A 15,709-nucleotide genomic window follows, 5' to 3' on the forward strand; every position below is an offset into this window, starting at 1 on the left:
AATTGCAATGTTACATTTTTCAAAGAAAATGATTATTATTTCATTTCTTGATAGATCCATAAAGGAAATTAGAAATCATAGACGTCTTAGACAAATATTCAAGGTACATTTTACATTAGGGATTATATAATAATTATATGGATACCATTAAATAACTAATATTGGTGTTATTAAATTGTAAAGGAGGCAATTGGTACGTTAGATGGAATACTCATTCACGCGTGTATTATAGTAGACAAACAAATACCTTATAGAGGAAGAGGGAAATCTGATTGCTATGAAAATGTTATGGCAATTTATAATTTGATATGATTTTCACGTACATTTAAGTCGATTGGGAATGAGTGACACATGATTCACAGATCTTAATGGAAATCATTTCTAACTTTATAAATAGATTTATAATACCTCCATCTGGTAAAAATAATCTTTATTTATTTTATATTAGGGATTAGTTATTACATTTTATAAGCTTAATGTGACATTATTTTTATTTTGATGTAGATAAATATTATCTTGTTAATGCTGCCTATACGCACACACATGGATTCATGACACTATATCGTAACGTTTAATATTGGTTGCCTGATTTTCATCGTGGGAGAGCTAGGAGTAAAAAAGAGATATTCAATCATTTATATGTCAAGTTGATGAATGTAATAGAGATGTCTTTATGAGTTTTAAAGGCGCACTTCCTTATTTTAAAAAGAATTGCGTCATTTACTTTTCTAACACAAAAGAATATAGTGATTGCATCCATGAAAATTCATAATTTCCTTCGTAAGATTTCAATGACGGATGTGCTATTTAAAATTTTAAAAAATGATGACGTTCCTTTAAATATGGCTTAATGATAGAGATGACCTTTACGAGATCAATCATTTATATAGGCAAAATGAACGGGCGTTTATGATTGGTTTACGCGACCAAATTGTAAATCAACTTATTAATATAAATCCTTGAATTTATGTGAACTATGTTATTTGAATTTATATTTTAAGTGAACTATGTAACTTAGATTTATGTTTAGACATTTTGTATGATGTGAATATATATTTATTTTCTCGTTTGTTTGGTATTAGAATATAAGTTCTTGCAAATATTTGAATTTATGTCGATGTATATTTATTTTCATGTTTATTTCTATATTTATTACTTGTTTTATTTGTAATATTGTATTGTCTATTTAGATAGATGTAAAAATCTCATATGCGTGTGATGAAAATCCTTGCCAAGTTTGTATATTAGGAACTTCAAGAAATCAAGATCGTTTGTATATAAAATGTCTAAATGTGGTAACTTTATAAATTTTTTTATAATATTTCATTTGAAATTACATGTCATTATCTAAAATGTAATATTTATTTATTTGTTTATTTTAGATTGAAAATAACAAGGGATGTGAATTTTGAATTTGATTGGATGAATTGAGATAGTGCAAATGTGGATGTGGACCATGCAAGCTATTTACAACTACATCCAATAAAAATAGTAACAAAGGACAAAGATTTTATTATTATCCTAAGTCATCGGTAAGATATTAGTTAAAGGTGGTCTAATACAAGAATAATATAATTCAATGTCATATTATGGATTAATACATTTAATTTTTTTGTATTTTTATTATAACCAGTAGACAATGGTTGTGACTTATTCACGTGGTATGAGGAGTCAAATATTGTTTCATCAACAAACGTGAAGGAAGATGAAGCAAAAACTAAATATAAAAATAGAGAGATTGAGAAAATTTGGACCAACATTGTACAACTATGAAAGAATTTGAAAAAAAAATTAGATTCAAAAAAAAATTAATAAAATTGTATGTAATTCAAAATTTGGATACAATGAATTGTGTTTGTAATTTAAAATAACTGACCAGATTATCTTTTATATGTATGTCTTTTGTTTTTTTAATTATGTGTGATGTAAAGTAACAGTTAAAATAATCGAACAGACAGTATTATGTGATTACAATACTTGAAAAGGATAATATAGTCAATTTACAACATTAAATAACAAACAGTTTTATATGATTATAGCGCTTAATTTGAGTTAGTTCAACACAATTCAGATCGGTAAACATATAGCAATTTCAACACTTAAATTCAATACTTATACAGTTTCAACAATTATAATCATTCAACACTTATTTCTTCAGTTTTAACAAATGGTCCCTAAATCAAAAAATTCAAAATTTAAATAAAACTAATTAAAATATAATCTAAACCACTTAACATATTAGTTAGAAATAGACTTCATCTTTAAGAGACCTAATCAAATCTTAATATTATCAACAAAGCTTTTTAAAAATGAGTATCCACCACTTAATTTTGGAGTTCAAGAGAAATCTTAAAAAATAAAAGTCAAAAACTCTCAAAATCCTTCTCAAATCCTAAATCTAGAGCCCCAAATCAATATCTAACCCCAAACCTTAATTTCCACCTTAAAAACACTCCAAAACTCTAAAAAACATCACAAAAGCAAAAAAAAAATTCAGATCTAAAAGACGAAAATTTCACTCCAAAGATCGAAAATAGATCTAGCTATAAAGATAAAAGTAGAAGCTTCACACGAGGAACGTTCACTATCAATTTCTAGGGGAAATGATCGTTGTGATCACTCATGTAAAAGTAAATGTAATTTTTATTTTAAATTTTTAGGCTATTTTTCGTAATATAAATCTTTGAGAAAAGTAGAGATTGACTTTCGCTGGATGGGTTTGGTGCCTAACACCTTCCAGTCATGTAATTTGATCCCGGACCCACACTTTTTTTGTAGTTTGGTATTTCTTATTCATTTAGAGTCATTTTTTTATTTCTAGACCATAAAATTGTGTGGCGACTCCCAAAAAATAAAAATGGATCTGCATACGCGAATTGAAGATGTTTTTACCCTATTGGATTCTTACTTTTCTCCTTTTAACTTAAGGCCCTTCGCTTTCTTTCATATATTTTCAATTTTTAACTTAAGTTTTTCATTACATTTCTATAACTCTTGTATGTAAAAGTGAAAAGAGATTGTAATTATCTTTGTTTAATGAAGCACTGTTTGTTTTTCTCCATTTATCTTTCTCAAATACGTGTAATAGTCTTAAGGTAATCTTCCCTCCATTGGAGATTGGAGGTGCCTAAAGCAAGATTATTTTATTATATTTAATTCTTTACCTCTTAATTTCCTTTATTGTTTATGAATTCTCTCTGAGGCCTATCTACTCATATGGATTAAGGGTAAAGATGAACTTTTACACCTTTTATGTTACATCTAAATGCTTCATACTTAAATTAAATCCAAATATAATATGATTAATCTAGATATTTTGTAGTAAGAGATTTACATATTAGAGAGTGAAGAAATTCTACTTTAGTGTTCTTAAATATAATTTTATCTTGTTAAATCTTTCAATTTGAGGAGCTAATACCAAACCCTTATAATTAATTTATGGAGCTAGATTTTAATTTAACAGTTGATTTAGGTGGATCCCTTTCCAATAGTATTTTCTTTCATAGTTTTCGCTTTATTTTTTTTTTTCTATTAGTTTAATATCCAACAAGTTTTTATTTTCTTTTGGTTACTTCAAAAACACAAAAACTAATTTATTTTTTAGCTTAGATTAATTTTGTAATCTTAGCTTGATTTTACCCCCCTCTCCCTTTCTCTTGGGTTCGATCCCTTACTTGTCCACAAGTCAAGGAAATTTACATATTTATTAATTTCTTTGGGAAGGACAACGATAGTCCCATAACCTTCTTCTATACCATTGATATCTTCTCGACCACCTCAGTATTTTGTCTATGTCATTTTAGTGGTGGTTGTCTAACTTCCTTGATCAATGACTTCCCATCTACGTGTCCCAAATCTATCCAAAGGCTTTTTGGCTTTCATTCCTCAGATGTGTTTTTTCTCCTATGTTTGGCACTATGAACGACCTCCCTGGCTGATGACTTCAACTTCTGTTTTGGATCTCGGTGTTTCTTTCGGGAAATATCTTAGTTCATTTCCAGCTTGCAGTCAATGTTATCCTATATCCTTTCTCAATAGGTAGGCTTGTTTTCTCTTTTTTGTTGGCACTGGCTTGGCCATCTCCTTCAATCGAAAGATTTGGCTTTCAAATACGATCTTCTACTTCCTTATTTAGTTGACTAGCTCCTTTTCAATCCTTATTGATTTGGCTGACATCATCAGTTGGTTAACTCATTCTCTCCATGTCAATGATGCTAACTTCATTGATTCCTTTTATTCTGGGATTTGACATTGATTATTTTGACTCTTCCTCCTTATTTTGCATTAGGACAATAGTTGGACTTTCCATTGCTTCTTGGACACTCCAAGGATGGTTGTAGGTAAGAAGGATGGGCCCCCAATGTGATGCCTACTAATGTTCCTCTGACGATTTAGTTAGTATACATATGATAGATGAATAAACAGAGAAGAAATTGAATAGTGGACTTGCAGGGTGGTCTTTCTCAAATAAGGTCTTTCATTTCATTTTTTTTTTTTCCTCTTTTCCACCTGTTAATCCCCCCTTCCTTTAGTTGAAGGTTTGGCTTATATAGATGGATGCTTAGGGACTAGTGTCACCACATGATTGATTCAGATGATTTGTTCTGTTTAGGGGCGTACTTGAGTACTTTGGAAAATTGACCCATCACTTGTCAGAGTTTGTTTTTTCATGTGTAAGTGTTGCAGGTTACTTAAATGTGAGAAAAATATCTCTGACACATAGCATCCCTTCAGTCTGATTTAGATCATTCTTGTATTTATTTTGGACATACTCAATCTTATGTGTTAAATTGGGGTTGTTCTCGTACTGTGCATCTAATTTGTTGGTTGAGTAAAGGGTTTTTATTTTATTTATTTATTTTTTTTTTAATACAAATGAGGGTTTTTGGTGTACGAAAATAGCCATATCCCTCCCAGGTCTGTTTCGTCTGGTTTATAGATTCTAAGCCTGATTTTAAGTTCCTACCGACTTGGCTGGTTTTTTTTGGGGTTTAGTTGAAGTTTGTTAGTTCACATCTATTCGCTTATCATAATCTGTTTTTTTTTTTTTTTTGGGATAATCGCGGTTGATGCCATGCTTTTGCTATTAAAGAACAATCTGGGTTTGACTAAAATCTGCCCTCTGTATGGCACGTGTCCTTATTTCATAACATGACTAAAATAGTCTCCCAAAAATGGATGCCCCGGATTATTAAAATAAAATAAAATACTTACTACATTATCCATAAATCGTGAATCCCTCCCTTGGAGTCCATTAAATAATTTTCCATGAGATTCATTGTTAAGGTTTTTTTTTTTTTTTTTTTTTTTTCTTGTTTTTAAAATTTGAGTGAACAAGATTACTTTTTGAAATTTTTATTTTTATTTTTCAAAGTATAAAGGAGATTGATGGTGTTATTGATGTCTTTGTAGATGTTTACACTAGAGTTAGTTGACATTAAGTGAAAGAGTAAATTACTCTTTGACTCCTTGTTGTTTGGCATAATTCTAAGTTCCTCTATAATAATTTAACAATTGCTCTTAACTCCCTCATACTTTATCGAAGGGGTTCACTTACACCCCTTTCATCTACTTGCCGTCAATGCAAATTATTAAAAAAATATTTTTATTTTTATAAAGACCATTTTACACTTTTTAAAATGTTTACTTTTTGATAATAAAAAATATCCCTGTGAAAAGATGCCAAGACTGTGAATGCTTAGACTGTGAACCTTTAAATATTGTTTTAAAATTTATTTTTTTAAGGGAAAAGAAAAGATAAAATGATAAAACATTTGAATTTTAACACCATCAATAAAAGGGAAATTAAGTGCAATTATCAAAACATTAAGGGGTTAACATGGAATTATGCCAAATTACAAGGGGTTAAATTGTAATTCAGAGTCCTGATCAGGTGACATTAGGATTTATTGCGATTCTTGCACACATAACCACAGATGTGTTTTCTCAAGATACTAGTAAAAAACATCTAGGTTATGTGTACACCTCCACGTCAGAAATGTGAGAATCACAGTAAATCCAATGTTATCTCAGCATTAGTGTAAGAGAAATTACCATTTTCCTTTGAGAAAAGGATTTTTCAAAATGGACCAAGTTTTTGAAGTTTTTAGGTGTTTTAGTATAAATATTTCGTGGAGATCTTGTCAAAGAGTTTTTCAATGTGGAGATTTCATGGAGGTTTTTAGGTGTTTGAAATTTTAAGAGTTTTCCAATGTGAAAGTGTGCATGGGCCCACTAAGGCATTTTGATCATTTTTAGGCGGTTTGCAAAATTTCGCAAAATGATCTGTTTGGTCTGTATTTTTTGTGCCCGGGAGAGTTTTCTTTTGTATAACATGATCTTTGGGTGTATTTTGGCCTCAAGGGTGTTTATGTAATTTTCTTGGAAAGCTATATCTTCAAGCAATGCTTGGCACACATCTTTAGGTATAGATAAATGTTTTGAATTAGACCTTATCTAGATAAAAATGAAATATTATTGATGTTCAAAAAAGGAAAATTCTTATCCTAAAATAGAAATTTACCTAATTGATCGTTAAGAAATTTCTATGTCTAGGTAATTCATCATTGACTTGGCATGAAAAAATTCCTTCTATGGGAAGAGGAATCATTGCCTTCCTTTTTTGGGATATATACCCAACATTTTGCCCAACATGTTTTGTCCTACATGGGTTAGAAGTTTTGAAATGGGCTGATTTTTAGTGAGGATGATCTCTATGATGAGGAGATCATCCTCACCAAAAATCAGCCCATTCCAAAACTTCTAACTCCATTACAAATGGTTTACAAAAAATGGACGGTCCACTATTTTTCAACTTGTGAACATGGGGTTACAAGTTTTGGAATGGGTTGAATGTTGGGTGCTGAACATTTCCCATATATATATGGGTTCCGTTCGGTGCCCTAACGTATAACAAACATTTTGCCAAATATTTTTTGTGTGTTGGATAACAACGAAAGGGTGGTCGAGATTCAAACAACGGGTGATCGGGTTTAATTGAGGGATTTTACAGTGCCTTCCCTCAAAAATTTGTATATTAGTGCAGCCTAGCTATCGATTTAAAACTGAACTTATACAAAAACAGAGAGTGAGAACTCTCTCATTCCCTCTCTCAACAGAACCGAATAGAAACCCTCTCGCGCGAACTCTATCATTCTTTGATTCTCTCACGAAACCCTCTCGTTTGAGCTCTCTCATTCTCGCTCTCGCAACTACCTCGACAGAACCCTCTCTCTCGTTTGGCGATTCTCTGATTCTCTCACGAAACACGAACGGCTGACCTTCATCGACGAAGCACAAGCGGCTGTAACTTTGACCTATCTGCAACTCCATCGACGAAACACGAACGGCTGCAACTTCGACCTCGTTGTAAGTTTTTTTTCTTTTTCTTTTTGGCATTTAGGGCTTAGTTTTTCGATTTAATTTTTTTGGGTTATTTTTTTTTCTTATTTTGATCATTAATCGTGCAAAATTATGAAGTTTATTTTTATTTATTTTATACATTTTATTTTGAAAAGTTGGATTACTTATCCTATTTCAAGGTTTGTTAGAAATGGCTGACACAAAGCCCGGTATTAGGAATTAGGATCACGTGATCACACTAAATTTGAGATTTAAGATCTCCTTAGTGGATACAAGTTGGATGGATGAAAACATTCTATTTGTGTCCTACATGTGCAGTCTAAGATCCCACTGTATTATAAAACTTTGCAAAGGTAGTTCCCATTAGTGGCATTAGTTCTTTGGCAATTGAATTTGATATCTGTTTCATATCTAGACTTGCATCCGCAATGAAAACCATGGAAACAGAGTTTCAAGGGTAATAACATACATCTCTTTTCAAATATTTGTGTGATGTTGATCCACTGCAATATTAAACAGATGGCACTTGTGAATTGTTCATTTATAATAAGTTGGACACTAAATTCTGTCTCTTCAATAAAATAAGAGACATTACTTTTTTATAACCTAATACACAAATCAGGATCCGCACAAATGGTTACAGTCGTTGGATATAGGAAGATCTATTGAGAGATGTAACGGCAGAGAACATTCAAAAGTATATGCTTTTTAAATCATTAAAAACTTTTGATATTTACAACTACCTCCCTGTAACCCACGAGTGTATATACATCCCAAACCAAAAACAAAAAACAAACTCTTAATATGCTCTCTCTCTGTTTTTTTTTTAAATGTTTGTAACCGTAACCTCAAACTCTTCATTTTCTCACCTTCCCCATTCACCAACGACGAAAATCCTCCATTTTTGTGACAATTTAAGGTGACAAAAAACCAAAATCTAATTTTGTTTGTTCATCTCAAAAGGGTTTGGAAAAATTAGTTTTTTTTTTTTTTGCATTAATTTCGTTTGAGCCTTCAAGGTTTGATTTCCTCTCTCTCTCTCTCTCTCTCTCTCTCTCTCTCTCTCTCTCTCTCTCTCTCTCCAGTATTATATAAATCTCTTAAAAATAAGTTTTTATATGTTAATGAAAGACCTCAAACCTTTTTTAAAGTTAGAGAAGGTGTGGCATTCTTATTTTCTAATTATAATACTAATATTTTCATATCTATTTTTTCGTATATGAAAATGGGAGATCCTTTGGGTGACTCTGAGGCTAACTAAAAGTAAGTCACATTGGTAGAGATGTTATAGCAAAAGCTCTGTAATTAACCTGTTTGAGAATGGGAGTAGCACACACTATGTGACAAAAGCCCATATTTAACGATCTTAGCCTGTCAAATTTTGAGAAATTTGACGGATTATCCTGTCAAATATTTTCTTGCAGAATTTTTTTTTTACGACCCTGGACTATCAATTATTGGAGAATGAGCTTCATAAAAAACAAAAAAAATCCATAGAGTATAATCGTTGAATTTGGAGGTTTAACAAACAATAGCACGGTCCTCTAATTCACCAATCACAATAAATGAAATAATAATAAAAAAAATCAGAAAAATAAAAATCAAAAGAAAAATCATAAAATAAACTCCAAATTAAACTAAACAACTCAAAATTCATATTATATATTGAAATTCCATATAGAGATATATAGATTATATAGTTGATAAGGCAAAATTTGACTGTACACTAGGTTTAAAAAAAATATTAGGTCTTTGGCTACGGTCTTGGCTGTCACTATAAGAATTTTTGAAAAAAAAATTTAATTTACACCTACCCCCCTGACATGTTGCTGAATATTGGAGATACCCTTATGTTTTGAAATTGAAGACCTAGACCCCAACTAGCAACATGAAAAGACCCAAATGCCCCTTATCTTCAACTAAAATCTGCCAAGAAAATACCCATTAACCAAACTTCCCCCATCGACGGCAACGAAAAACACAATCTGCATGTGAAATTCGAACAATTTAAGTGCAAACTAATTTGAAAATAATCTAAAAAATAAACCCAAAATACAATCAATTGAAAATATATAGAAGTGATGCAGTTCAAATTAAAATATAATAGTTCCACACAAAACATCATAAAAGAAAGTTTAAAACTACATGCAAAGAATGAAATTGGTGTTCTTCAAATTAAATAGGTAAAAAATCATGCACAATTATCAAGCATTTAATAGAATTTAAAAGATAGAAACAATCCCACATTCATTCTGAAACCCCCAAGATAAAAAATGGAAGAACTTCATTCATCAACCGAATTTTGAGTTATTTTTAGGAAATCAACATTACTAAGATCTGAAATTCTATCAAAGATAATAAATGGATACCTAAAAAACATAAAAATATAAGAAAAATGAACACAAAGATAAAAGAGAGAGCTCTAAATAATAGTGAAAAAGATAAACATAAAATAGAATTTTCCAGATGGTTGAGGCATTGGAAGTAATGTGACAAACAATTATAACTAATTATCATGCAAAAGATAAAAAATCAAAACTTAGACAGATAACACTAAAGTACTGAACGATTAATGATTAATCCCCAAATCTACCATGTGACCTTCACCAATAACAACACAACACTATAATCATAGAACACTAGTGACGATATGTAACAGACCTCAACATAATGTCTCAATCAGCCTTAAAACAAACAACATGATCATTTAATGGTAAAAGAACATAAAATATTAATCGTGCTAAGTGGTTCTGTTACTAGAAAACCAAGTGCTCTTGAATTAGGATTGGGTGATCCAAAGAGAAATAAAAATATGATAAAAATATATACCTTGAGAATGGATGTATCTTAAATTGCCACTCGTGCCCATGAAGATCATCCGCAATTTAAGTCCTGAGTTGTAATTGATTGGGTCATGTCCTAAATAACAAATCCCCGTCACACCCATAAGTCACTTAACACAAAAATAGAAAACCCAATGGTAAAATAGTGAAATTACCAAAGGAGGGAGGCATTTAATGAGATAAATATATGAGACTTCATCAAAGGATGCATCATGACTACCCATGCCCTTTGAAAAATATTCCTTAGAAATAAGGAAACAATTTACACACTTTACAAGCATTTATAGAGTGGGGATGTGAGTGAAGTTATTTCTTGTTGGTTTTCTTTTTTCCTTCGCCCTTTTATAGTTTCATTATTGCATTTACTTAAAAAATATTCTTTTCTTATAGTTTAACACACACACCCCATACCCCCACACAAACCCACGCACACACAAAAAAATAGCCCAAATTCAAGAAATGTCTCACACAACAAGAACCTACTACTTAACCTTGAATGCAATTGAGCAAATTACAATTGAAGAATTCAATCTCGCAACAATTTCCAAGTCCATGTTGATGACGTATACTTTAGAACTTCGTAAAAATGCCACAAATGCACAAATCAAAAAAATAGATGGATAAAGTCAATATATTTCCCTCCCATTATCTTTCCTACAAACACAACACTTCCTCTTTGTGACATATACTTTAGAACTTCGTAAAAATGCCACAAATGCACAAATCAAAAAAATAGATGGATAACGTCAATATATTTCCCTCCCACTATCTTTCCTACAAACACAACACTTACTCTTTGTGACATATACTTTAGAACTTTGTAAAAATGCCACAAATGCACAAATCAAAAAAATAGATGGATAACGTCAATATATTTCCCTCCCACTATCTTTTCCTACAAACACAACACTTCCTCTTTTTTTTAGGAGTGGGGGAGGGTGTACAGTTATTGACCTTAGAATTGTGATCCATGTGACATTATGATGATCTAGCAGCATATATGGATGTCTGGCATGTAAAAGCTCACTAATTGTAAATTAATGGAAATTCATAAAATTAGTTAAGTAATTGGTTGTAATACATTTTTTTATAGGTATAATTGATTATTATAAGATTTATTTTTCAATTTTTTCATCATGTTACAATTTTCACAAAAATTACATAATGAATTTGAGATTTATGATTCAATTCAGTCACGTATAGCATTGGCAGCAGCACCACTTGCTATAATGGACTCCTCAAGTTCTTGAATGGTATTAATGAAAAGCATGTCCAAGGCATAATGCTGTAGACATTACTTTCTATGTTCCGTCACTATTCATTCCAATATTTATGTGGAACATGGGCAAGCAGAGAACCATAGAGTCTCAAAATACATCAGAACATAATTTAAACCAACATACCAACAATGTTCCTTCAAGGCTATGTGTCGAGGGTGTCACCGATAGCACAATGAAGTATGAAAGGAACATTTTATGCATCTGGATTAAACAAGGAAATGGAGAAGAACATGAATGTCAAGGAAGTAAGGACTATATGCATATTATCACATTTCATCATTCAAACAATAAGCTCCAATATATTACCCCACATTTCTCATAAGATCCATTGCCTTCAGTATCCATCCCCCTCCCCTCCTCCCCTCAAAATAAATAAATAAATAAAATCTAATTTTCATTTATAGAAGAGAATTTGGAGAAAGGATATTTTGCAAATTGCAACTTATATGAGATACCACACAGGTAGGAAGAAAGGGAAGCACGTATAAGTTCGATCGCGACATCGTCTCAACATGACAATACACTTGTAAAACATAACTCATTCATAAAGCATGGTAAATTGAGAATGCGTACTTGTGACACCATTGTTGCCCATGCAGCGCCAACATGCCATAGTCTAAGAAACAACATAACACAATATCACCAATTCCATTTATGACATTGGCAACTGTCAAAGACTGGTTGGTCTTTAAGGACCCAAGGCCACAAAGATTAACGATTATTACCATAAAAGAAAATATATACGCATGTTACTGATATGGTGTCTCCTCCAAATGGGTATCCTACCTTAGATATGAGAAAATACGATTGAAATTACAAAGATGAAGAAGATTTATTAAATAGATGGGATCATTATATCACGTGTAATGTATTTTAACCATTGTAGAAAAAAAAAAATCCAATTCCAATCCAATGGTGTAAACATTTTTTATACTAGAAGCAATTATATCTGGGTACTCCATCTAATTAATTAAATTAGAAAACTCACTGCCAAAGTTTGAAAAGCTATGACAGAGAAAAAAGATAAGATAACAAACAATACTAGTAGACAAATGCTTCATACCAAACATGAAAAACATGACAGAAACTTCGAAAATCTGTCATAGAAGGCGAAGCATAGGAAAAGACAAAGACAAGTATTCTCTACCAATGCTGTACATATGGCATATCAACCCACTACCTAGTATCACCTAATAAGCCAAAAAAGCAACCTGATCGGCTGGTCATCACCATCTGATCTATCACATTGTATTGGACATTTAGAAAAACATATCCAACAATCTAAGAATTAGTCACCTTAGCCTAGCCTTTATAAACCTAAAATATTAATCAGTTTGAATCACCAATCTTGACAAAAGTATTACTTATCACAAAAAGATCTTGACACAAGTAGTTCTTCTATTAAACACTGACCGTACAGGCATATGAACAAATCAATAATCTACATACAAAAAAGAAAATGGAATAACAAGAACACGAGATGGACAATTGAATTTTTATATAGCATAATGCGAAGCCTTGCATAACACCTTACCATGTCTTTAAGCAAAGATATAGTCTACAGGTCCTCATCCTCAAGTGGGCGAGAAATCCATACTCATGTAGCATATTGCTTCTGCATGAAATACAATGGGAATATAATACTAAGCCCATCCAAGGCCTAATTTTCTAGAACAAAGCTAAAAAGATAATGTGGTAAATAGTAACATAATGATGGCATATTGACCATTAAGAAAAAAAGATAACTTGTTTCTCTGCCTCTCCTTCATGCATCAGGGTCCACCCTTGACTACCCACCTCCTTCAGGTTTCTTACCCTAACCTGATTGTATAACTTTTTTGTATAAGAAATTCCTTTCTTCAATTCAGATGGAAAATTCAACACAACCTTCAGTAAAAGTACATAAATAGGTGGTTTTTTACATAACAAGCCACTGAACTTACTAATTTGACTTTTGAGTTGTTTATCTACTCTTCCATTTCTTTGATAGATTCCTTAGACGGAACATGGCGTGCATTTTGTACTTCAACTAGGAAAGGTCGACTTGAACCCAACATTCACACCTAGACAAACAAGTTGTTCTTGATAAGAAGAGTATTCATCACATCCATGCACACAGTAAAGAAAAACAGGTCTTGTAGTACATCAATATGTTCTCTACCGGCAACATGAAACTAGTTGTTGTCGCCTCCACATATAGACAGAATGTTGCTTCCTATTATTTACTACAGAATAAGTACCATGAGGTTGTTAGCTCATCACTTGCAATTCTGTATGCACATGCTTGTTTGGGATTACAGGAAATATAGAACAGAATAAACAACATGAATTTGACATAAAAGCTTGTAAATATTTTGCATAGCTATGGGATCGCTAAAGAAAATGTTGACTCATTAGGCAATAGAGGGTTATGGAGCGAGATGTGAATACATCTCGTATGCAAAGCAAGCACAAGTGCACCCAAATTCATAGCCACAACAGAATTTAGAGAATAAAAAGTGAACCTCTACTTCACTAATAGAAACATAAACAAAGCAGTAAAAGTGAGTTGGGTTGAGAAAAGAGGAGCTGCAGGAGTTGCACAGCTAATACAAGAAATAGTAGTTTAATACAAAAATCCTTAATAAATAGCAAGAAGTTCAGATCTTATAATGTCTCAAACAATTTTTGAAACGAAAAAAAAATCCTTAGTAGTATATGGGATAAGAAATATGCTCTTTTTGTTTTTTTTAGCCCTAGTTCTAAGCCAATCAACACACATCCACATGGACAAGCCTATTCATTAATCTCAAACGCTTAAGAAACTATAAGATGATGACATCTTTGGCAAATGCAATTGATACATACAATTTGGACTAAATGAACCAATCCCAACATCCACTACTGAAAAGAACTCCAGAAAACCCCCCACAAAACTTCAAAATCTAAACAACATTTGAGAACTAACATAAAGAACTAATAACATGACAATTGATGAAAGCCAAATAAATTTAATTCAAAATTGTTACACGAGGATTTGGGTGTCTCAAATTTTATCCCTAATATAATAGAGGTAATTTCTTAATTGTCAAAATTCTCAATTTCCATTTTCTTCAAGATAAATTTTCCCTTGTTAATTTGAAATTAGAGTATGTATCCAGCCCAAATGAGGATTGTATATAAGAAAAAATGTCTAGATGACTACAAACAACTTGATTGAGATTCTAAGCCAAAACTACTTTCTTTCAAAAATGAACTTAAAACATCAAAGTGGAATCTACAGACAACTTGCCAACATAACTCTCACATAACATAATTAATTGAATGGTTATAATCATCTGATCTAGTTGATTTTAATTGCAAGACATTTCAAGCTCCAAATCATAACAAAGGGATGATTGTGCATTTCTAATGGACAATAAGTAACCGAAATAGTTACTCAATCAAGAATAAATTATTATTCACAAATCATTCCATAAAAAAAAAAATTCGATTTACCATTTATGCTAAGATATCCTCAATTTATGCCACAAAAATCAACCCTAATTTGAGTGCAAATCTATGAGAATGAATACAAGATCAAGATCTCAAAATTCTTTCCAAAATTAGAAAATTTTAAGATAATTCACCTTCAAAGTCTATAGAAACTGAAATTGATTTCCGAAATCCAAACTAGAGAAAAAGAATGAAAGAGTAACCAATTAAGGAGAAAACCAGAGAAGAAAAATACCTAAGACTTTCGATCTTTTCGCTTCCTCCACTCTTCTTCGGTCTCTAACGATTTAGTTGAATCTTCGTCCCTAAGAGATCAGCTCGATCTCTTCGGATCAAATCCAGCACTCCAAAAGAGGAGATAGAGAAAATGAGGAGATCAAGAGAATGGAAGATCTAAATCGAGAGAATAGAAGATCGAAATCGAGAGAGATGAGATCAAAATCAAGAAAGGTCGATCGATTGATGGACAGGTCGATCGATCGAGAGAACGACTGTGAGAAAGAGATGGAGAGGTTGATCGTTTGAGAGAGATACTGTGAGAGAGAGATGGAGAGGTCGATCGATGATGACTGAGAGAGAAAGAGAGAATTAGAGAGAGACAAAGAAAGAGAGAATTAGAGATCAAGAGAAAGTGGGAGTGGGAGTGGGAGTGGGGGATTGGAAACGTGGTCCGTAGGCCGCGGAATTTGAGTTTTAAAATTCGTCGGGCCAGGCTCAACAAAATTTTCGATTAAAATTCGAGATTTTCAC

General features: G+C 31.9%; 1 long non-coding RNA gene across 5 annotated transcripts; it reads right to left on the minus strand.

Moving 5' to 3' along the window:
- Positions 1-9,067: 9,067 nt before the first annotated feature.
- Positions 9,068-15,709, minus strand: LOC147394359 (uncharacterized). Of its 5 annotated transcripts, XR_015181273.1 has the most exons (10): positions 15,195-15,709; positions 13,630-13,710; positions 13,429-13,548; positions 13,212-13,306; positions 13,020-13,100; positions 12,211-12,271; positions 12,059-12,101; positions 11,609-11,686; positions 10,192-10,281; positions 9,068-9,347 (listed from the first exon to the last, which is right to left on the minus strand). It is a non-coding gene; the product is annotated as an uncharacterized LOC147394359 (long non-coding RNA). The 5 variants fall into 5 exon arrangements; XR_015181272.1 differs by lacking the exon at positions 13,630-13,710; XR_015181269.1 differs by having other exon boundaries at positions 13,429-13,710.

Source organism: Akebia trifoliata, chromosome 9 (assembly GCF_017979445.1).
Source record: "Akebia trifoliata isolate Shusen 1 chromosome 9, ASM1797944v1, whole genome shotgun sequence".
Taxonomy (NCBI): domain Eukaryota; kingdom Viridiplantae; phylum Streptophyta; class Magnoliopsida; order Ranunculales; family Lardizabalaceae; genus Akebia; species Akebia trifoliata.